Source organism: Salvia miltiorrhiza, chromosome 2 (genome assembly GCF_028751815.1).
Source record: "Salvia miltiorrhiza cultivar Shanhuang (shh) chromosome 2, IMPLAD_Smil_shh, whole genome shotgun sequence".
In the NCBI taxonomy this organism is placed as follows: domain Eukaryota; kingdom Viridiplantae; phylum Streptophyta; class Magnoliopsida; order Lamiales; family Lamiaceae; genus Salvia; species Salvia miltiorrhiza.
The window spans coordinates 21,328,490-21,351,901 of record NC_080388.1 but is presented as its reverse complement, the minus strand read 5'-3'; the positions used below and the strand labels follow the sequence as shown (position 1 = coordinate 21,351,901).

The following is a 23,412-nucleotide window of genomic DNA, read 5'->3' as shown; positions in this document are numbered from 1 at the left end:
TTTGAGTTTGAAAAATTGATGGATGACGATTCTGAAGAGGGACAAGGATCTTCTGCATCTTCGTCAACTACAGCCTTCCCTTTGTCGAGTTACTTGTCTTCATCCTCATCGGAGAAAATTGGGACTGTTGATGAACTGCAAGGGTAAGTATCCATAACAGGAGAAGAAAAGACAGAAAAAGAGCACTTAGCACGTTGAAGAAAAGAAAATTTTGAAAGTTTTAAAAACCCTCTTTAAAAGGATCTAGTTCAGTAGAGCCGGGTCAAAGCAGTTTGTTCTTGCGAACAACCTGCTCTGATACCAATTGTTGGGTCCCGGAGGGTTTGCAAAACAGGTGTATGGGGGGAATACACCTGAAGGCTATTTTTCGAATCGAAAACACACAAACCAAAATTTCAGTTGGAAAGTGGTTGTAGACTGATACTGAAGTAACTTTAGTATTTTTATTTCAGTCAAGCACATAGTTTTAACCGATATCCACGTAAGGCTTCAGTCTAGTGTTTGTAAACAGAGTAGAGTTACAAATCTTACTGACTATCAATTGATTGATCAGTTAGACTAATAACTCAACAGCGAAAATTTAAACTTAATCCAAATAGCCTTTAGAAAGATTGTCACTTAATAAAATCCTTAGTTACACTTTTCAGTTAAGCCAATTCAGTTGAAAATAAGTTTAACGCAGATAAGGAATAACTAAAAGCAGATAAAGAACACAAAGATTTTTACGTGGTTCCGAAAATAAATTCCTACGTCCACGGTCAGATGATCAATTCGACAATCACTCTGGGCTAGTGCTTACGGGTGCACAGCAAACCTTACAATTGAAAATCAGATTTTCAGTACCAACACACTGGGTTGGATTTCTCGCTCACTCTTAACACGCTAAGACACACAAATGCCTTTTCCAGCGCTTGGCTAAGATCTCTGGAGTCAGAGCCCTGGTCTGAACTCCTCTCTACTCAAACACTCTTTTCGCTCGATTAAAAAGGGGTTTGAAATCTTCCAACTAAGATTACTGAGAACAAGCTCTCAAGTAATCGATTCTAGGCTTATGATAAACCAGGGGTTGCTAGATCTCTAAGAGAGTTTAGGTAATCAATACAACTGATTTTACAACGTTTGAGTACTCTCTTCTTCGATTCAAAGTTTTGTCTAAGTTAAGGCTGGCTTGTGAATTTGACAGAGCTTCAGCGTAAGTCTTTGAATCGATGAAGATTGAAGGCGGTCCTCGAGCTCTAGTTATAGGTGAAGTCTCGAATATATCCGTTGGAGAGATGGTCTTCAGGATTTCAGCCGTTGTGAGACATTCCGTGCTTTGGGCTGAGGCTTCAATCTTCTTAGCTCCTGATTGGTTGAAGGTTTAAATCATTTTTGTCCTTGGAGCAGGGTGCTTCTGAACTTTAGCACAAAAAAAGGAAAGTTGGTGTACTGGAAAGGACGATCTTCATATCTGGTGCATTTAATGCTGTTGCAGGAGCATTTAATGTGGGCGCCAATGTTTCAGTCTGATGAAGAATGTTGATTGATAAACTCAAGTCGAAGCTCCGTTGTTTACACGTGTTTGCACGTGAGACTTTAAGTTTAACTGAAGAATCAGTTAGAGCTTTTGTCCTTCGCTTTGATTAGTCGTTGTCTTCAGTTAAATTGTCTTCCTATTTAACTGAATGTCTCTAGTTCACGATGTCCTTCGTATCACCAGTATCTTCCTGCAATTGTTCTATCTTCAGTCGGGCTTTGATCTTCTAAGTCTTCAGTCTTCAGTTTCTTTGGTCTTCGACAGGGAGAAACTTCAGTTACCTGTAATCTTCTGTCTAGCTAAAAGATTGAACTCTAACAGTTGAGTTCAAATAAAGAGGCTAGTCTAGAAAAATAAAACTAAGGGTTTTGGGATCATCAAAACTGTGATAGGATATTTCTTCTATTTAAATTCCCAACAGCGGTAGTGACATGCCCCGAAAAAATCAAAACGCTTAAGTAATTGAAAGGCACGGAGCCCACAGAGAATCCCATATGGCGTTGGATACGTCGTTTCAAAGGAGTCGAGATGCCACGACCAAAATAAATGGTGGATTTGCCCTTGTTACAATGTTGACCAGAGATAGAAGCATAGATGTGAAGGATGGAGTCAATCATCACACAATTCTTCCACGAAGCCTGACAGAAAAGCAAAATATCGTCGATGTAAAGCAGATGGGAAGGAAAAAGTGTCGATCTAGAAAAACGCATGCGCGAGATGAAACCACGATCAACAACATCGTGTAGAAGGAGACTAAGAATATCTTCAGCAATTCCAAAGAGAATAAGAGATAGAGTATCTCCCTGTCGTACCCCTCGACTACAAGTGAAATAACCATGAAGGGTACCGTTGAATTGAATGGAAATCCGAGTAGACACTAGAATAATGTGGATCCAAGAATAGAAAATATGAGGAAAACTAAAGGCTGAGATAACCGAATGCAAGAAATTCCAACTAAGAGTGTCGAAAGCTTTCTTGATATCCACTTTAAGAGCAATGTTCTTCCCCTGACGAGACCTGTCCATGCAATTAACGCCTTCCGAGGCTAGAAGAATGCACTCATGAATAGATCTGCCAGCGATGAAACCGAATTGGTTGGGAGAAACAATCTCCGAAGCAATAACATTGAGGCGGACCGCAATAATCTTAGTAATGGCCTTAAACAAGAAGTTGCCCAAACTAATAAGCCGATAATCCGCAATACTCCTGGCATCATTCTTCTTAGGAAGCAAACTCAAGACATTAGAATTTAACCCCGCCGGAAGGTAGTGACGAATGAAGAAACGTTGGATAGCACTAATGACATCTTTCGCAATAATCTCTCAAGCCGAATGAAAGATAGCACCATTAAAACCATCAGGGCCCAGCGGGCTATCATCTCTGTCTATCGAGAAAATAGAAGCTTTGATCTCATCGGGAGTGGGACAAATGATCAACTTCTCGGCCTGCTCTGCTGTGACAGCCGATTCCACATAATCAGTAATCCAAGAAAAATCTGGATTGATTCACGAATCCTAGGCGAAAAGATCCTTGTAGAACTCAACAACATGATCCCATTAATGTTGAGATGCTTAATATGATGTTTGGCGCGGCGCATCTTGACAATGTTATGGAAGAAAGTGGTGTTACGATCACCATCAGACAACCACTTAATCCAGCTCTTTTGGCGAAGAAGATTGGTCTGCCTGGAAAGCATAATAGTAATAGAAGCTTGCAGCTGCACTTCTTGATTGAAAAGATCATCCCTGTATACCCCGAATCGTCAATATGGCGCTGAAGAGTAGAAAGGCGATTAGAAAGCTCCTTCAAAGAAACATTGAAATTGCCAGACATCACGATTCTAGGACTGAAGATCCTTCCTCAATCGCTTGAGGTTGTGCATAGCGCGAACAATAGGGCAGTGTGCATCATTAGGTTGATTCCAAGAACGTCGCACCATAGGAAGAAAATCTTCATGAGTACACCACATATTGAGGAAACGAAATGATTTAGGTCCCAAGAAATGATAATCGCCGCTGCACTTGAGAAGAAGAGGGGAATGATCCGAACCAAGGCGAGGTAACACCAGAGTCTCGATCGCTTGCCATTGATCCGCGAAGGGAGTGGAATATAAAGCCCTGTCCAAGACGGACTCGATAGGGGTAGGAAAATGCCTTCGGTCAGTCCAGGTGAAAAACGGACCGGAGGAGGAAGCTTGAATGAGATCCCCTATCGTTTTGATGAATCGAAACCATGTGTAGAGAATTCTATAAAGAAGCACAAATTTTATGAAAATGCTTCTTAGGTTCAATGAGACTTAAAAGCGTGGGACGATGAGAAATACAATAATTATGAAGAAGAGGGCAGGAGTCACAAGTCATCCTCCATGCAAGAATATTAATGATAAAGAATTATCAAGGTCTAAGGATCATCTTGATCCAGAAGATACGGAATTCATAGCTTTGGAGACAACACTATGAGAGAAAGAGATATGAAAATCCATGAGAGGAACCCCTTTAGTCTTAGTTGATGAAATTCCGTCCCTTGAGTTTCCTTATTAGTATCGTCTTGAAGACTCTGACCCAACGAACTGCTATGCATCTGGAGAAAGACCGGTGGGCCTTTAATTTCCAGGGATGTTTGGGAGGACGTCCCTGTCTTTGAAGAACATGAGCCTTAACACAATTAACTTTTATAGAGTTTTCCAAAACAAGATCCAAAGTCTATATCTTGAATTTTCACGTAAAATCTGTATCTTCTTTGGTTTCGTTCTCCGATTTCAATTTATCTAATATTCGTAACAATACCATATTTGTAAAATACTACTCCAAAATAGATATCAAATCAAATAATCTATATATATATAAAAGTAAAATTATAAGCTCTGTTAGGTCCCGGGGGTCTCGAATAGGTGTATGGGGGGGAATACACCTATGGGCTATTTTTCTTTTCCTCAAAGTGAGGGATCTCAAGATAGAGATCTAAACGAAACTTTACACGCAAACAGTGACGCCTGTTGACTGAAAACAGTTTTGACCAAACAGGGTTGACGACTGATACTGAAAACTCTTCAGTAAGGAGTTATCAGTTAAGTTGCTGGAACTTAACTGATGCACTTATGGGCTTCAATCGAGTTTGCTAAAACAGAGATGATAACATTCTTCCTGACTATCAAAAGATAGATCAGTCAGACTGATATCATACGCAGCGGAAATTAAACTTAGTTTCGCAATAGCCTCGGTTGAGCACGTTGTTGGTCTTAGGTTTCTCTTTGCAATTATTCAGTATTCAGTTTATCAATTGAAACAACACAAGTAGGAAAGTAAAACTGAAAGCTGTAAACACCACAGAGACTTTTACGTGGTTCGGAAAAACCCTTTCCTACATCCACGGTCGGTTGATCAGACCAACAATCCACTCCGCAAGTGCTTAACAGGTGCACTGCAAACCAAAACCGTGTGCTTGCCGGGTGCACACAACCGTACCACTGAAGAAAACCCTTCTTCAGTACCCACACTTCACTCGTGTTGGATTTCTCTTGCTTAGCACAACCCGCGCTAAGACTCTAAGAGTCAGAGTACCTTTCTGAACTCCGAATCACTCAAACACTCAAATCTTTCTGTCTGAAAGGAGGTTTGAACGGGTGCCAACTATACTGCAAACAACAAGTTCTTTGTAGCAAGTTTGAGCTTGGCTTCTGGGTAAACAGAGGTTTGCCTAAGGTCTAAGAGAATGTGTGTAATCAGCAGTGACTGATTTTGGCTTTGGAATTCTCTTCTTCGATTCAAGCTTTGGGGAGGTTAAGCTTTAGGCTGAGTAGCAATTTTGGCAGGGCTTCAGCTTATGTCGTTGAATCGGTGAAGATTGAAGTGATCCTCGAGCGCTATTTGTAGGAGAACTCTTGAATAGATCCGTTGGCGTAGAACGTCCTCAAGATTTCTTCCGTTGGAGAGCAATTCGAATTTGGGCTGAGGCTTCAATCTTCGAGGTTCCTTGTCTGGTGGAAACGGCTCTCTTGAGGGACAGGAGATGTGACGTCTCTGATAAAGTAGCCACCAAATAGGAATGACCTCTGCAGAGATAAGATCCTAAGATCTCTGCATTTAATGCGGCTGTACTTTTGTGAGTATGTGGCTTCTTTTGAACGTTGGAAGATCAGTCCGAGGAAGAATGTGCAACCGATACTTGACTTTAGTATCAGTCCGCTGAGTCCACGTGGCACGCATTAAGTAATCAGTTCCGAACTGATTCTTCAACTGATACTTCAGTTGGTATCTTCAGTCTTCAGTCCTTCGTCCTTCAGTCTTCAATCTTCAGTCTTCAGAACCGCAAGCTAAACTAGAAACAAACTCTAACACTTGAGTTCAAAACAGTTCTAGTCTATTACAATTACGACCTATGGATTTTGGTATCATCAAAATAAGGATTAGGATATTCTACAAGGTTCCCAACAATTTCTCCCTTTTTGATGATGCCAAAACCATACAACAGTTCTAGACAACAAAAAGACTGAACTCACAGCACAAGTTCTAAAACTGGGGTGAAAACAGTTCCCCCTTAACAATAGAACCTAAAAACTTGTACTTAGAGTTAAGAACGAAACAGTTCTAAAACAGAACAAGGAAAAGACAGAAAAACATAATCAGAGCCTGGACAAAGAGTCATTGTCTTCAGGTTGAGATCAAAAAGAAGTTCTTTTTATTTATGAAAGACTGATAAGCCATCAGTCGAGGTACATAGCAAGACTTACATTGGAGTAAAAAGAAAAACAAAAACAACATGGGAAACCCATGGACTCTAGCAGTCTGCTTGGCTGCGCCTTTGAACTTCTTGATCTTCATCTTTTGTCTTCGTGTCTTCATGTTCCTAAGCTTGTTCCACTCTCACTTGTTTTCCGTTGAGTTGAGGTCTTATCCTTTTGGCTAATCTTCCTCATGATCATCGGATGAATCGGATGATCATTTTGCTTGATTGTCTTCAGTCTTTTGAGAATAAGTCTCTTAAGAACTTTCCCCCTTTTTGGCAACATCAAAAAGGTGGGATTGACTGAAGGATGAAGCTAAGACCACTGCGTGGAAACATAATCGCAGAATGGTCCAGAGAAAGATGCTGAGGGTAAGAGATAGACGGAGAATACGGAGGTTTAGAAAAAGAAGAAAGTGAAAGATGAGAGGAGACGAAGAAAGGGTTATGGGTTGATTTGCATGGCTCTCGAAACAGGGAAGAAGAAAGCAGTGAACATGCAAACCAAAGGAGGTTGAGGAGGGGATTTTTGGTGAAGAGAAGGAAGCATAAGAGGGGAGGTGTGTGGGTAAAGAAAATCAAATCAGCGGCTATCGTGAGGATAGACACTGTCGATGTTGCGCCAGTTGACAACGAGCTCCTGCTCATTGCTGTTGCACCACACGGAAGCTTCACAAAAAGGTGAGAAGCTCGCCTGAGAGACAGGGGAAGTCTGTCTCCTTGAGACAGGTACTTCAAGCCGTATGGTCCGGGCATGAGGATGGAAGACACTCGCTTCGCTGGATACAAGTGAGGGTAGAGCAAATTTTGACGTCGGAGAGATGTTGAGATCCAGTGGAAGGGTCCGGTGAAGACCAAGTATGTGAGCGTCATTCTCCCACTCCATGACTTTGCAGTCATAGATTTCTCCTTTAGTCGGAACAAAATTTCTCTGCAACTTTGGAAAGATTGAAACTTTTTCTCACAGTGAAGGCTGTGGAGAGTTGTTAGTTGATGCAGAAAAAGAGTGAAGACAGCATGGTATAAATAGACAAAATTTGTACCAAGTAAGAAGATGAAAAGTTTTTCGAAAACTGTGCCTAAAATGTTTTTGAAGAAAAATTCACGTCCGCCGTCACTGTAGGGGACTGAAGATTCAAAAATGTGAGAGGTATCATTGCATTATGTCATGTCAATGAGGTTCTCAAGAAATTTTATCACAGAGGCAACAGGTTGGAAAGATTTTTAGAGAAGATTTTGACAAGTTCAATCAAAACAGATTTTCCCTTTTAAAAACACTTGTCCTTCTCGGATATTCCATTTTCCAACAATCAGTTAAAGGTTTTGAAAGAAACTGATCAGTTAGAGAAAGATTTTGAATTTTAACTCAAAGCTCTTAACTGAAATAACTGATTTTAAATAGTAGGCTTTTAAAAATACTTACTGATCGACTGATCATTGTAGCCAGTCGATACCACTTGATCCTGGTTGAATCATCAGGATGGCTTCTCTTCAGATGAGCGCTTGACTTCATTATTTTCCACGTCAGTGGTCGTAGAACAGCAGTTGGTTGACCACCAGTCAGCATGACTGTTTGAGAAAATCTTCAAACACAGCATCACTCTTCAGGGTTGATGAGGCCGATCCTTCCACACAGATCGTTGAACCTTTCTTCTGGAAGAGCTTTGGTCAGCAAGTCCGCTCTCTGAACAGCAGTTGGAATCCATTCCACAGAGATATTCTTCTTTTCGACGTGATCACGGATGAAGTGATATTGAATAGCAATATGCTTGACACTGGTGTGATGAACTGGATTCTGGAAGATTGCAATAGTACTGGAGCTGTCGCAATAGATTGGTACTTCCTTTTCGTCTATCCCATAGTCCTTCAACTGTTGGACTAACCACAGGAGTTGTGAGCAGCAGTTTTCGGCAGCAACATATTCAGCTTCAGTTGTGGAGGTGGCGACTGAAGTCTGCTTCTTTGAAAACCATGAGATGAGCTTGGTGCCTAGGAATTGACAGGTTCCGGAGGTTGATTTGCGATCAATTTTGCATCCAGCAAAATCTGAGTCTGAATATCCGGTGAGCTTGAAGTTGTCGTCTGCTGGGTACCACAATCCTAAGTTGGGTGTGCCTTTGAGATATCGCAAAATTCGCTTTGCTGCATCCAAATGAGCTTCCTTTGGATCTGACTGATATCTTGCACATACCCCGACTGCAAATGCGATGTCTGGTCTGCTCGCAGTCAAATACAGCAATGATCTAATGATTTCTCTGTACTTCGTCGAAGAGACTGATTTTCCTTCTGAACCTGGATCAACTTTCTAGTTTGTGTTCATTGGGATCTTGACCGATTTCATGCACTGATACCGAATTTGGCTATCAGTTCCTTCGTTGAACCTTTCTTCTGGAAGAGCTTTGGTCAGCAAGTCCGCTCTCTGAACAGCAGTTGGAATCCATTCCACAGAGATATTCTTCTTTTCGACGTGATCACGGATGAAGTGATATTGAATAGCAATATGCTTGACACTGGTGTGATGAACTGGATTCTGGAAGATTGCAATAGTACTGGAGCTGTCGCAATAGATTGGTACTTCCTTTTCGTCTATCCCATAGTCCTTCAACTGTTGGACTAACCACAGGAGTTGTGAGCAGCAGTTTTCGGCAGCAACATATTCAGCTTCAGTTGTGGAGGTGGCGACTGAAGTCTGCTTCTTTGAAAACCATGAGATGAGCTTGGTGCCTAGGAATTGACAGGTTCCGGAGGTTGATTTGCGATCAATTTTGCATCCAGCAAAATCTGAGTCTGAATATCCGGTGAGCTTGAAGTTGTCGTCTGCTGGGTACCACAATCCTAAGTTGGGTGTGCCTTTGAGATATCGCAAAATTCGCTTTGCTGCATCCAAATGAGCTTCCTTTGGATCTGACTGATATCTTGCACATACCCCGACTGCAAATGCGATGTCTGGTCTGCTCGCAGTCAAATACAGCAATGATCTAATGATTTCTCTGTACTTCGTCGAAGAGACTGATTTTCCTTCTGAACCTGGATCAACTTTCTAGTTTGTGTTCATTGGGATCTTGACCGATTTCATGCACTGATACCGAATTTGGCTATCAGTTCCTTGGCATACTTGGACTGGCTGATCAGTATTCCTTCGCTGGTCTGCTTGACTTGCAATCCAAGAAAGAAATTCATTTCTCCCATCATGGACATTTGGAACTTGTTGGTCATGATGTCAGCAAACTTTTTGCACATGTGTTCGGATTTGGATCCGAAAATTATGTCATCGACATAAATCTGAACAAGTAAGAGATCTTCTCCTTCTTTGAGAATGAACAAAGTTCTGTCCACAGATCCTTTCTTGAAACCTTGTTCAACAAGATACTCCGAGAGAGTATCATACCACGCTCTTGGAGCTTGCTTCAAGCCATAGAACGCTTTCTTCAGCTTGTACACCTTTTCTGGTTCAGTAACCTCAAAGCCTGGAGGTTGTTCCACATAGACTTCATCGGTGAGCACTCCATTGAGAAATGCGCACTTCACATCTATTTGGTGTACCTTGAAACCTTTGTGAGCTGCGAAGGCTAAGAAGACTCTGACTGCTTCCAATCTGGCAAACTGGAGCGAACGTTTCGTCGTAGTCGATTTCTTCTTCTTGACTGTATCCTTTTCCTACAAGCCTTTCTTTGTTTCTCACAACGTTTTCTTCTTCGTCTTTCTTGTTTTTGAAAATCCATTTCAAACCAATCACCTTTGCATCGTCTGGTCAATCCACAAGCTTCCAAACTGAATTCCGGTTGAATTCATTGAGTTCTTCTTGCATTGCGATGACCCATTAAGTGGACTTCAGAGCTTCTTCAACATCCTTGGGCTCTGTAGAAGATAAGAAACAGCTGAAAATTTTATCTTCGTTGATGCAGTTTTGATTGATGTCAAAGACGAGGTTGCACATTGATCTTCGAGTCTTGACGCCATCTGATGGTTCTCCAATGATGTTCTTCTTTGAGTGGAGTTCAAACCATCTTCGATACTTCTTGATCTCTTCTGGAGATGGTGGGGCTTCTTCGGTCAGAATGGTTCTGAAGTGTTGAGCACCTTCTGGAGCAGGGGAGAGTTGAGCTGGAGCTGCTTCGGCACATTCAACTCGATCTTCAGCAACTGGAATTCCCCCTTGACTAATGTCGTCTGCATTGGCTCCAGTCTGAACTTCAGACCTTTGGCTGATCTTTTGATATTGAAGCTTCTCAGTATCTTCATCTTTTCTTGGTCCCCACACCAAGACAGTAGCGGGCTCGGTGTTGTGGATTTCAACTTTGGAACCTTCAGTGTTCTGGACACACCTTTCAGTTTCCTGTTCCCTGAAATCATCTGTAGACTCATCAACGACCATATGAGGTGTTTCTTCAACACAAAGAGTTTGAGAATTAAACACTCGATAGGCTTTGCTCGAACGTTCTGTTCCAGAGTTTCCAAGAAAGATTCCTGGATCACCCTTGCTATCAAATGTGTTTAACCTTTTCTTTTCATTGTTGTGGATGAAACACCTAGAACCGAAAGCATGAAAATAGGCAATTGAAGGCTTCTTGTTCTTCCATAACTTGTATGGAGTTTTTTCATGTCTTTGAGTGAGGAAGGAGCGATTCTGCGTGTAGCATGCGTTGTTGACTACTTCGGCCCAAAACTTCAAGGGGAGTTTTGATTCGGCTAACATCGTCCTTGCTGCTTCCTTCAAAGACCTGTTTCTTCTTTCTGCAACTCCATTCTGTTGAGGAGTTCTTGCTGCAGAAGTTTGATGACTGATTCCTTGTTCATCACAATACTCACGAATGACAGTATTAAGGAACTCAGTCCCACGATCTGATCTGATGCTGATGATGTCGACTTCCTTTTCCACGCTCAGTCTTCTCAGCAGCTTTGGCAGTTCCTCCAATGTCTCTTTCTTTTTGAAGAGAAAGATAACCCAAGTATATCGTGAATATTCATCCACAACAACTAAGGTGTACTTCCTACCGTTGTAGCTTCTTGGAGAGATTGGGCCAAACAGATCCATGTGAAGTAGTTGAAGAATTCTTCCAGAGGAGTGTCCTGACTTTGACTTGAATGACATTCGCGTCTGCTTTCCTCTTTGACATGCTTCACATTCTTACTTCTTTTGGAACACAATAGAAGGCAGACCTTCTACTAGTTGATGTTTAGCAAGCTTGTTGATCGTCTTGAAGTTGAGATGGTTGAGTCTCCTGTGCCACAGCCAGTTGAGCTCCGAGCTGCTTTTGCTGATGAGGCAAGTTTCAGGTGGGCTGTCTTCCCATAAAACGACGTAGAGACTTCCTTGTCTGAAACCTTTCAGAACCACCTTCTTTTGATTGTTTCTAACAGTGAATTCATCCTTTTTGATCTTCACTATGAAACCGTTGTCACAAAATTGACTCACAGACAACAGATTATGTTTAAGCCAAAAAACAAAGCTAACATTACTGATACTGGCGTTACCCATGTTCAGCACACCATAGCCTTTTGTTTCTCTTATTGAGTTGTCTCCGAATGCAACTTTGGATCCAGCTTCCTCAACATACTGTGATAGATATTCTGTGTAGCCCGTCATATGCTTCGAGAAGCCGCTATCCAGATACCATGTTCTGATTGAAGCTTTAACTTCTTCCTTCTTTTTGTGTTTCCTGATTTTGACCTGCAAGGAAGAGTTACTTCAGGTACCCAATCAAGATTTGGGTCCTTCGATGTTAGCTCGAGTTCCCTTTGGAACCCATATCTGCTTCAGAATTGGTCTGGCTGATCTCTTGTGCTTTGCTGATCGTCTGACTGAAGTTGTTTGCGCTTCAGTTTGCACACGAGCATTCTTCTGTTGAGATTTTCTTTTGAATGCCTCATTCTTGTAGGAGTTCTGTCTGATGAGTGGTTGAGGTCTTCTTTGCTCGGTGAAGTATCTTCCTTGAGATACTCAAGTCTTTCCAGACTGATGGAGACTTAACTGATGTCGTGGAACATGAGTCATTATTTGATGTCCAGTTGCTTGTCGTCGTGGATGTCGCTTGGCTCGTCTGGACTCATCATTGTTTTGTCTCCATGGATGTTGTTCTTTCTGAAACTGAACTGATTTCAGCTTCTGACTGATGTGGCCGTTCTTTCCCCTGGACTGGTGAGGAAGATTCTTCTTGTTTCCTTATGTTCCTTCCCCGATCTTTGACTGAAATCTGCTTTCCAGTCTTCTCAGTAGGGTGATCTGGTTGGGGGCCTCCTTTGCTCGTCTGTAGCTCCGTGGAGGTGGAACATTTGATCTTGCCATCAGTTTGCGTTTGCGAACTTCATCCATATCATGATCTCTTGATTCTTCTGATGTTGTGACTTCAGAAGTATCGTCCCTTGAAATGATCATGATATTCTTTCCTTTGTCAGCTGCAACCTTTCCTCCAATACTTTCAACAAGGCCTTTTGATGGAAAGTTGCTCATCATGGGGGACTTCATCATGCAGTCCTTGACTGTTTCTTTCAGCTTGTGATTGAGCCTCTTGATCTCATGAGATGCTCTATCACATTCCGAGTTGGAGATTCTGAGCTTTTCTTCCAGTCGACTGTTCTCCATGATTAGTTGATCAAGACAAGTTTCATCTGAAAAGTAGATGATTGTCTGATTCCTAGCTTGTTCATCATTGATCTCCTTTTCCATTTTCTGATTCTGCTTGAGGAGATCTTCAAACATTTTCCTCAACTGACAGTGATCAGTCATGAGCTGATTAAACTCGTCAGTTTCATCGGATGAGCTTTCTCCAGATTCTGAGTGGTCTCCTAAAAGCATCAGGAAGTTATCAGTGTAAGGAGTTTTTGAATGAGAGATTACCTCTGAGCCATTCATTCCATTGTCGTAGCTGTTGTCAGCCACGCTTTCAGATCCATTGGCCATCAGGGCTTGACTCTCATTGTCTGAGCTGGTGCTGTCGAAGTCGGATGATTCTGATGTGTCTTTGGAAGAATCAGCATTGTCAGCAACCATCACTTTCTTCTTTGAGAAGCTGCGATCTTTCTTGGCTTTCAGCTCTTTGCGCTCAAATTGAGTCAGTTCAAGGCATTCTTTTCGAAAGTGCCCTTTCTTTCTGCATCCAAAGCATTCCATGTCTTTGATATCGTAAGCGGCTGACTTCCTTTCTCCGCTACGATCAGTGGAATGTCTGGAGTTTCTTTCTCTTTCCTTTTCTTTGTAGTGCTGCTTGTGGAACCTTCTGTACTTCCGGAACTTGGACTCCATTTTGTTGAATCTTTCAGTCAACAAAGCATATTGACTGAAAAAATCCTCAAGGTTGAGTTCCGCTGGTTCCTTGATTTGCTTCTTGCCTTCTCTTGCTGATGCTTTCAGTGCTGCTCCTTTTGAGGTTGATGGACCATCTTCGTCTGATCCTCCAGCCTTCTTGATTCCAAGATTTCTCTGAAAGTCGAACTCATTTGCCATGAGATCAGAGAAAAGCTTGTTTGTCGGAAGCTGACTGAATCCAGGCTTATGCTGATGAGCGACTGAGTAGATCTGCCATTCTCCTCTTGGCAGTGCTCGAAGAATCTTCAGGTTGATTTCTCGTTGAGTATATTTATCTTTAGAAATGGATTGAACTTCATTCAGTATTTGATTGAATCTGAGTTCCATTTCTTCGACAGATTCATTCTTGAGCATGAGGAAGGAGTCGAACTTCTGGCAAGCTATGGATAGCTTATTCTCCTTGATTTCCTCGGAACCTGCGCACATTCTTTAAAGAATGTCCCACATCTCCTTTGCAGTTCCGCACTTGATGATCTTCATGACATGCTTGTCGGGAACGGTGCCGGAGATGATGCTTTTGGCGAGGTTGTCAAGCTCATCTTGCTTCCTTTCTTCGGTGGTGAAGTCTTCCTTTTGCTTTGGTTGGACCTCATCGTAAGGATCCTGTTGTGGATCAATAGGAACCTGTTTGACGGTTTCGGTGATGGTGATTGGTCCTTTGGTGATGACTTCCCACATTTGGCAATGTTGTGCGGTGAGGAAGCTTTCAAGCCAAAACTTCCATATGTCGTATTTTTCAATACTAAACATAGGTAGATAAGATAATCTGTTGTGGTTAGTCTCCATCAAAAAAGAGAGAACAGATTACAGCAGATAGAACAAACAGCAAGCACAAATTGAAAGAGAAAACTTTTTCGAGACCTTTGAGAAAAATGATCTAGTTCAATTAGAACCTAATCAGATACAGAGTGTTCTTGTGAACAACCTGCTCTGATACCAATTGTTAGGTCCCGGGGGTCTCGAATAGGTGTAGGAGGAATACACCTATGGGCTATTTTTCTTTTCCTCAAAGTGAGGGATCTCAAGATAGAGATCTAAACGAAACTTTACACGCAAACAGTGACGCCTGTTGACTGAAAACAGTTTTGACCAAACAGGGTTGACGACTGATACTGAAAACTCTTCAGTACGGAGTTATCAGTTAAGTTGTTGGAACTTAATTGATGCACTTATGGGCTTCAGACGAGTTTGCTAAAACAGAGATGATAACACTTTTCCTGACTATCAAAAGATAGATCAGTCAGACTGATATCATACGCAGCGAAAATTAAACTTAGTTTCGCAATAGCCTCGGTTGAGCACGTTGTTGGTCTTAGGTTTCTCTTTGCAGTTATTCAGTATTCAGTTTATCAATTGATACAACACAAGTAGGAAAGTAAAACTGAAAGCTGTAAACAACACAGAGACTTTTACGTGGTTCGGAAAAACCCTTTCCTACATCCACGGTCGGTTGATCAGACCAACAATCCACTCCGCAAGTGCTTAACAGGTGCACTGCAAACCAAACCGTGTGCTTGCCGGGTGCACACAACAGTACCACTGAAGAAAACCCTTCTTCAGTACCCACACTTCACTCGTGTCGGATTTCTCTTGCTTAGCACAACCCGCGCTAAGACTCTAAGAGTCAGAGTACCTTTCTGAACTCCGAATCACTCAAACACTCAAATCTTTCTGTCTGAAAGGAGGTTTGAACGGGTGCCAACTATACTGCAAACAACAAGTTCTTTGTAGCAAGTTTGACCTTGGCTTCTGGGTAAACAGAGGTTTACCTAAGGTCTAAGAGAATGTGTGTAATCAGCAGTGACTAATTTTGGCTTTTGAATTCTCTTCTTCGATTCAAGCTTTGGGGAGGTTAAGCTTTAGGCTGAGTAGCAATTTTGGCAGGGCTTCAGCTTATGTCGTTGAATCGGTGAAGATTGAAGTGATCCTCGAGCGCTATTTGTAGGAGAACTCTTGAATAGATCGGTTGGCGTAGAACATCCTCAAGATTTCTTCCGTTGGAGAGCAATTCGAATTTGGGCTGAGGCTTCAATCTTCGAGGTTCCTTGTCTGGTGGAAACGGCTCTCTTGAGGGACAGGAGATGTGACGTCTCTGATAAAGTAGCCACCAAATAGGAATGACCTCTGCAGAGATAAGATCCTGAGATCTCTGCATTTAATGCGGCTGTACTTTTGTGAGTACGTGGCTTCCTTTGAACGTTGGAAGATTAGTCCGAGGAAGAATGTTCAACTGATACTTGACTTTAGTATCAGTCCGTTGAGTCCACGTGGCACACATTAAGTAATCAGTTCCGAACTGATTCTTCAACTGATACTTCAGTTGGTATCTTCAATCTTCAGTCTTCAGTCCTTCGTCCTTCAGTCTTCAGTCTTCAGAACCGCAAGCTAAACTAGAAACGAACTCTAACACTTGAGTTCAAAACAGTTCTAGTCTATTACAATTACGACCTATAGATTTTGGTATCATCAAAACAAGGATTAAGATATTCCACAAGGTTCCCAACAAGCTCTATCTTGCGTGGCGAAATAGAATCAGTCTATTCTAATTTTCCTCAATTTTCATTCATTCTTATTTTTTCTAAATTTTTAATCAACAAATTTCTTTTCTATATATATATATAAAAGTAAAATAAGCTCTATCCTACGTGGCGTAATAGAATCACTCTATTCTAATTTTCCTCAATTCTCATTCATTCTTATTTTTTCTAAATTTTTAATCAACAAATTTCAATATATCTAATTTCGAACCTATCATCAACAAATTTCTATATCTAATTTCTTATGCATTAATTATATCCCAATCATATATATATATATATATATATATATATATATATATATATATATATATATATATATATATTGCCAAGATAATTTATTAATATTATTTTAATTCAAATATATATATATATATATATATATATATATATATATATATATAAGTAAAATAAGCTCTATCCTACGTGGAGTAATAGAATCACTCTATTCTAAATTTCCTCAATCCTCATTCATTCTTATTTTTTTTAAATTTTTATCAACAAATTTCAATATATATATATATATATATAAAAGTAAAATAAGCTCTATCCTACGTGGCATAATAGAATCACTCTATTCTAATTTTCTTCAATTCCCATTCATTCTACGTGGCGTAATAGAATCACTCTATTCTAATTTTCCTCAATTCTCATTCATTCTTATTTTTTCTAAATTTTTATCAACAAATTTCTATATATATATAAAAGTAAAATAAGCTCTATCCTATGTGGCGTAATAGAATCACTCTATTCTAATTTTCCTCAATTCTCATTCATTCTTATTTTTTTCTAAATTCTTAATTAACAAATTTCTATATATCTAATTTCGAACCTATCATCAACAAATTTCTATATCTAATTTCTTATGCATTAATTATATCCCAATCATATATATCTAATTTCGGCCTCATGCAACCACGTTTGAGCTCTTATTTTATTTACTTCAACATATCATCTTTATTATAGATAGACTCAAATTCTTAAATAAATCTCAAATTCTTAGATAAATTAATTTCTTATGTATTTTAATCTTAATCTAAATATATCTTTTTAAAAAATTATATTACCATGATAATTTATTAATACTATTATTTTAATTCAAATAAAAAATATTAAAATATAAAAATTACTAAATATTTGTATCTTCTATATATATATATATAAAAGTAAAATAAGCTTTATCATACGTGGCGTAAAATTTTTCTCAATTCTCATTCATTCTTATTTTTTCTAAATTTTTAATCAACAAATTTCTATATATCTAATTTCGAACCTATCATCAACAAATTTCTATATCTAATTTCTTATGCATTAATTATATCCTAATCATATATATCTAATTTCGGCCTCATGCAGCCACGTTTGAGCTCTTATTTTATTTACTTCAACCTATCATCTTTATTATAGATAGACTCAAATTCTTAAATAAATCTCAAATTCTTAGATAAATTAATTTGTTATGTATTTTGATCTTAATCTAAATATATATTTTAAAAAAATTATATTACCGTGATAATTTATTAATATTATTTTAATTCAAATAAAAAATATTAAAACATAAAAATTACTAAATGTTTGTATCTATGTATTTATCTTAATAATTTTATCTTGCATTGTTCGAATTAGTCCTCATTCCTTAGTAGATGTTATTTAAAGGCGACTATAGTAAATTAAGTTCAGAGATAATAACAAAAATTTATTAAATTATTCTAAATCCAAATACCTTGATAGAATACGATGGCATTTGTCAATTATATTAGGCTAATTAAAACTAATGTAGTAGTAGATCGTTTTTCTATGGATTACATACTTTACAAGAAGACACGGTAAGGTTAAATGGCTTATCTTGATTGATTTTGTGAACATTTAAATGTAATTGTGTATAGTTAGGATATTTTCAAGAAAATACTATAATACAACGTATAGGGAAGGCAATAAGGCTGATAAAAACAATAGATATTTTTGTTTGATTTAGTGATAATTCGAATAAGACATATTGGTACACATTTTTGTTTCAGGCAAATGCTTCTGGTTCGAAAGCAGAAGAAACCAAAGAATTTGCAGAGTGGATACTTAAAATAGGTGACAGTACAGCCGGACATAGTCTTGGTGATGGAGAATCTGTTGTGGCATTATCAGAAGATATCCTTATACGCGATGCAACAAATCCTATTGCAGTTATGGTGGAAAACACATACAATGACGTCATGAATAATGGATTTGATCCAGAAATGTTTAAAGCTATCTTGGCCCCCACCAATGAGATGGTTGATACAATCAATGATTACGTCATGTCTTTGGTGTCTAGCAAGGAAAGGGTTTACCTAAGTTCAGACAGTATTTGCAAAGAAGATGGACAAGTGGACCTTGATGAACAAGTATTCTCGGTTGAATATCTCAACACAATCAAGTGTTCAGGATTACCGAGTCATGAAATTAAATTGAAAGAAGGATGCATAATAATGCTTCTCAGAAATATTGATTCATCTAATGAGCTTTGCAATGGCACTAGGCTGATAGTAACTTAACTTGGGGAACGCGTAGTTGAAGGCAAACTCATTTCAGGAAAAAATGTGGGCAAGAAGTTTCTCATTGCTAGAATGATTTTGAGTCCATCAGATTTCGCTAAATTTCCAATTCAGTTTCAGAGAAGGCAATTTCCTGTGAGGGTTTGTTTTGCTATGACAATAAGGGCCTGTTTGATATGGGTTTAAAAGCAGGATAAGTTAAATTAATATGGATTTATGTAGTGTTTGATATTATGTGTTACTAATATGGTCAACTCCAGGTTTATCCCAAGACCCTAGCTTATTTTGTAGGATTAACCCACACTAATTATCCCACCTCCCCCATGGGATTAACCCACACTAATTATTCCACCCCCTCCATAGGCTACTAATTTAGGTATTTGATATGTTAATCCAACCTATTTCAATGGATATCAAACACTTTTTGGGATTAATTACCAATGATATCAAACACCCATCTGAGATTAGAAATCATGACTAATCCACACTAAATTATCAGGATAATTTATATCCTGATTAATCCAATACTGAAAATCAAACGGGCCCTAAATAAAAGCCAGGGACAATCTCTATTAAATGTAGGATTATACCTACCGAAACCAGTTTTTAGTCATGGACAACTCTACGTGGCAATCTCAAGAGTCACTAGAAAAAGAGGTCTAAAGATTTTAGTATGTGATGAGAGTGGTCATACGTAAGACACAACAACTAATGTTGTGTATGATGAAATTTTCGATAGATTATGAGGTAATTGCAAATTTAATATTTTATTCAAACTTTAAAAGTTTTAAGTCATTAACGATATTATTTAAAATATTTTTTTTCTTATATTTTGCTAGGTTGATTTGATATGTGTGTGCTGCTTGTGCTTGGAGGGAAGAAAGGTGCAATAAATCCCATCATATTTTTTCATGTTCATAGGTAAAATATGTTATATGAGAATGGTTGAGTCGGGTCGGTTTGGGGACGATGGTTAGGTCGGAGTTCTTGAAACTGACATTCCTGTTGCTCTTTCCTTTCCTTTTTGTTTTCGTTTTAGACGAGTACTCTTTTTTCCTTCTACGGTTTTTCCTACCGGATTTTCCGTTAAAGGGTTTTAATGAGGCTCGGCCCTTAGTCTGCTTCTTTTGTGCTTTCAAGCGTTTCTTAAGTTTTTCTTTTCTTTTATATATAATCGCATTATAATAATGTGTTATATGAGGATGGATATATTTAATCTTTTACTCTATCATGTTTCGGCTTCAGACTTCGGAATTTGCTTCTTCTCCCTTTTTTGGAGGGGGAGACAGAAGTTGACCTTTAAGCATCGGAATCATCATAATCAAATTGGATTGATGGAAGTTTCTAAAATTAGTTTCTTACAATTACCTTCTGAGTTAAGAGAATTGTTTGACTAAATATTAATAAAAATATATTTAGTTAACATCTTTTACTTTAAAACAAATGTATTTAATGCTTTATTTTAGTGAAAAAAAATTATGAAATAAAAAATGCATTAAATAATTACAAATATTTATATATTTTCATTTATTCCCATCGATTTTCGACGGCTTACTGACTAGTAAGAAACATCTATCTATACATATATAAAAGCATAGAAACTTGGGGGAATGTGATCCCGCCAAGAGCAACATCTGTTGGCCCAATGTGTATTTCTGAATTTTGTCCGCTGGGTTTAAGAATGTAAGCAGTTTTGGCTCCAACAGTTCAGCCCACATTTGAATTTGAATTTTTTGGAGCCCAAATTATTGCTTTCTTTCTCTATAAATATGAAGTAATTTCAGAGCAAATTCACTCTGCAAACTCTCTCTCTATTTTATGGTTTTTATTCTCTCTCCCTCTCTATTTTATGGTTTTTATGTTTCTATCTCATTTTTTGCAGTTTAGTTCTTCTTTTTCTTTTCTTTTTTGTTTTTATGTTTATACGTAGTACTTTTATTTTATTTTTTGCTTTTGGCTAACTATTAGTCACAGTTACAATAGAGATACTAAGAGATTATTACAACAATTATTTCTAATTTATACATGAAGAGGCTGATATTTTTCTGAATTTTTCTTTCCAGATGAAGATGAAGATCTGTATCTATCAATAGAGCAGTATCTATCAATAGAGCATGAAGATCTGAAAGTGATTATCTCTTGGATCTGCAAAAGCAACCAAAAAAATGAATTTAGTATATTTTAATGATCAGGAAATAGACTATTGTATATGTAAACTTTTTCTTCATACCCACAAAGGAATTGATTTTTTTCTGTTATTTTTCTGCTAAAATAATTTTTTACTTATTTTCAAGCATCATCAATAGACTAATCCGAGAATCAGCTCAAATTTTCTAGAATCATCAAATTTTCAAAGAAAAAACCGATAATCAGTTTAAATTCTTTTAAATCAAAGATGCAAATAAAGGAAAAAAAAAGTGCAGTTGAAATTCATCAAAGATGCAAATAAAGTAAAAAAAAGTGAAAATAGGAAAGAACATAAAATTATGCGGAAAAAAATAAAGATGTTCATAGAGATCGATGTTCATGTTAAAAAAAAGGTGTTCATAGAAATTTTCATAGATCTGCAAAATTGATATGTGAAGGTAAACAGCTTGGTGATTCGCGCATGCAATGAGCAGACAAGAAGGAAGAAGATGAGGAACAGAGATTCAACAAAAGGAAGAAGACGAGGAACAGAGATTCAACAACGGAGCCCCAGAAATAGCAGCCAAATCAAAACTTACCAACATAAAAACGCCTGCTCCAGACCTTAACAATAAGGTCGCTCTCTCTTCTTCCTCTTCCTCCCAAAAAAGAACACCCAAGAGGGGAAATCGGATCAGTAGCGCCTAGAGAGAAATAAATGATACATTGTTCGTTTAGGAAAATGCGTGTAGAAATTCATAGATCTAAAAAAATGATAACATAAACACAAAAAAGATGAATAACTAAAAAAATGAAAAACGAATATTCTAAATAGCATAAACTCTATTCCTTCAAAAAATATGAGAAGAGAAATTGTGGAATCCACATAAACTCTATCAGGTATGAGAAGAGAAATTGTAAAATACAAAGTGAAAGGCTACTTTTATCCCCTCAAAATTTGTGGATATCGTTTAAATGAACAAAAAAATAATAATTCAGAAAGAAAAATTAAACATGGAGAACGATAGAATTAAAGATGCAGACGAGGGAGCAGGCCGAGATCTGGAGGCTAGGGCTTGGGCGACGCCGTAGTTTGAAACCCGTACGGCGGCGACTGGATACGGGCTGTGCAGTGGCGCATTTATCGTCGTCGAGGAGAGTGGCGACGCCACTGAGTTGCGCCAGTGCCTAGATGTGAGGGCGGAGTTGGTGGCTTAGGGATCTAGGGCTTTTGGACGGCGGCTTGCCGTGATATAGTTGCAGGTTTTTCGCCGGCAGGGGATGAGGCGAAGGGAGAGAGAGAGAAGATGATGGAAAGCTTCTCGCGGGCAGCGGCGCATGTGGAAAGGAGGAATGTTTTGACTGGGAGAAGAAACGAGAGAGAAGGCGCGGCGCTGAACCTTAAAGTGAGGGGATGAATATTTGAGCTGTATTTTAAGGTTGAAAATATAGATGGGTTGTATTTAATTTAATTGGGCTGAATTTTTGGGTTGAAAATATAGATGGGCTGTATTTAATTTAATTGGGCTGAATTTAATGTATTGTATTTACTTAGGTTGTATTTTTTTATTGGACTGTATTTATTGAATTGCTCTTTTTTTTAATCAATATTTAATTGTTCTATTATTAATCTCCTTTTAGAAAATAAATCATTATATATAATATATATACATATATACGATAAGCTGCTGATGGAATTCAAAGAAAATACTAACATCTCAAAATCATTCCAAAAAATAAATAGGTTATGAACAAATATATATACATATATATATTTTTACTTAATATTTGTTTAAGTAAAATATTATATATTTGTTTACTAACTATTAAGTATTTACTTAATATTTTTTTAAGTAAAATATTTAATTAAATATTTTTACTTATTAATTCTCTTTTCATCAAAATTATAATTTATTCAATGTTTCACAATTTCACAAAATATATAATATTTTCATTGAATTTAACCCTATATATATATATATATATATATATAATCTCATGTATCATTGAGTATAGCAATAGATATATAATTAAAGGAAAAAATTTATGTTATAATTATCCCAATTAGAGATGTCAAAAAAGCCCGAAACCGACGGGTCGACCCGAATAGACCGATAAAAATTTAGCCCGAATGACCCGAACCGAAAATAGTCCGAGCCCGATAGGGTTGGCCCGAAAACCGAGTGGGTTGGCCCGATTAACCGAACACTTTCTTAATAATTGATTTCTAAACTTTAATACTTTACTTTTTAATTTGATAATAACATTTTGATGCTTGTATAATATGTTTTGATTTTTTCTAACGATCAATAATAAATATTTATGATATAAAAGTTAAAGAAAGATAGTAATTTATGTTATATCTATATACAATTTTTATTGGAAACAAAGTTAAAATTAGATATTATGTAAATTTACATTAAAATAACACTAATTTTTGTATCTAAAATAAGGCGAAATCTTTTGATTTAAAAAGCACGACATATTTTTATTACAATAATATGATTATCCATATAAAAAAATTATACATATAAAAAAATCGTAAATTTGTGGGCCCGAACGGGCTAGCCCGAAATCGAGTGGGTTAGGGTTAGGGTCGAAAAATTTTAGCCCGAAAAATAAAAAACCGACTAGCCTGAACCGAAAATAACCTGAAACCGAATGGGTTGGCCCGAA

At 38.0% G+C, this 23,412-nt stretch overlaps 1 long non-coding RNA gene and 1 pseudogene across 1 annotated transcript; one reads left to right on the top strand and one right to left on the bottom strand.

The window, feature by feature from the left end:
- Positions 1 to 18: 18 nt before the first annotated feature.
- Positions 19 to 19,912, top strand: LOC131008126 (uncharacterized; annotated as a pseudogene).
- A 630-nt stretch (positions 19,913 to 20,542) lies between these two features.
- On the bottom strand, positions 20,543 to 22,298 carry LOC131011532 (uncharacterized). The gene is made up of 2 exons (XR_009096993.1): positions 21,336 to 22,298; positions 20,543 to 20,754 (listed from the first exon to the last, which is right to left on the bottom strand). It is a non-coding gene; the product is annotated as an uncharacterized LOC131011532 (long non-coding RNA).
- Positions 22,299 to 23,412: the final 1,114 nt, after the last annotated feature.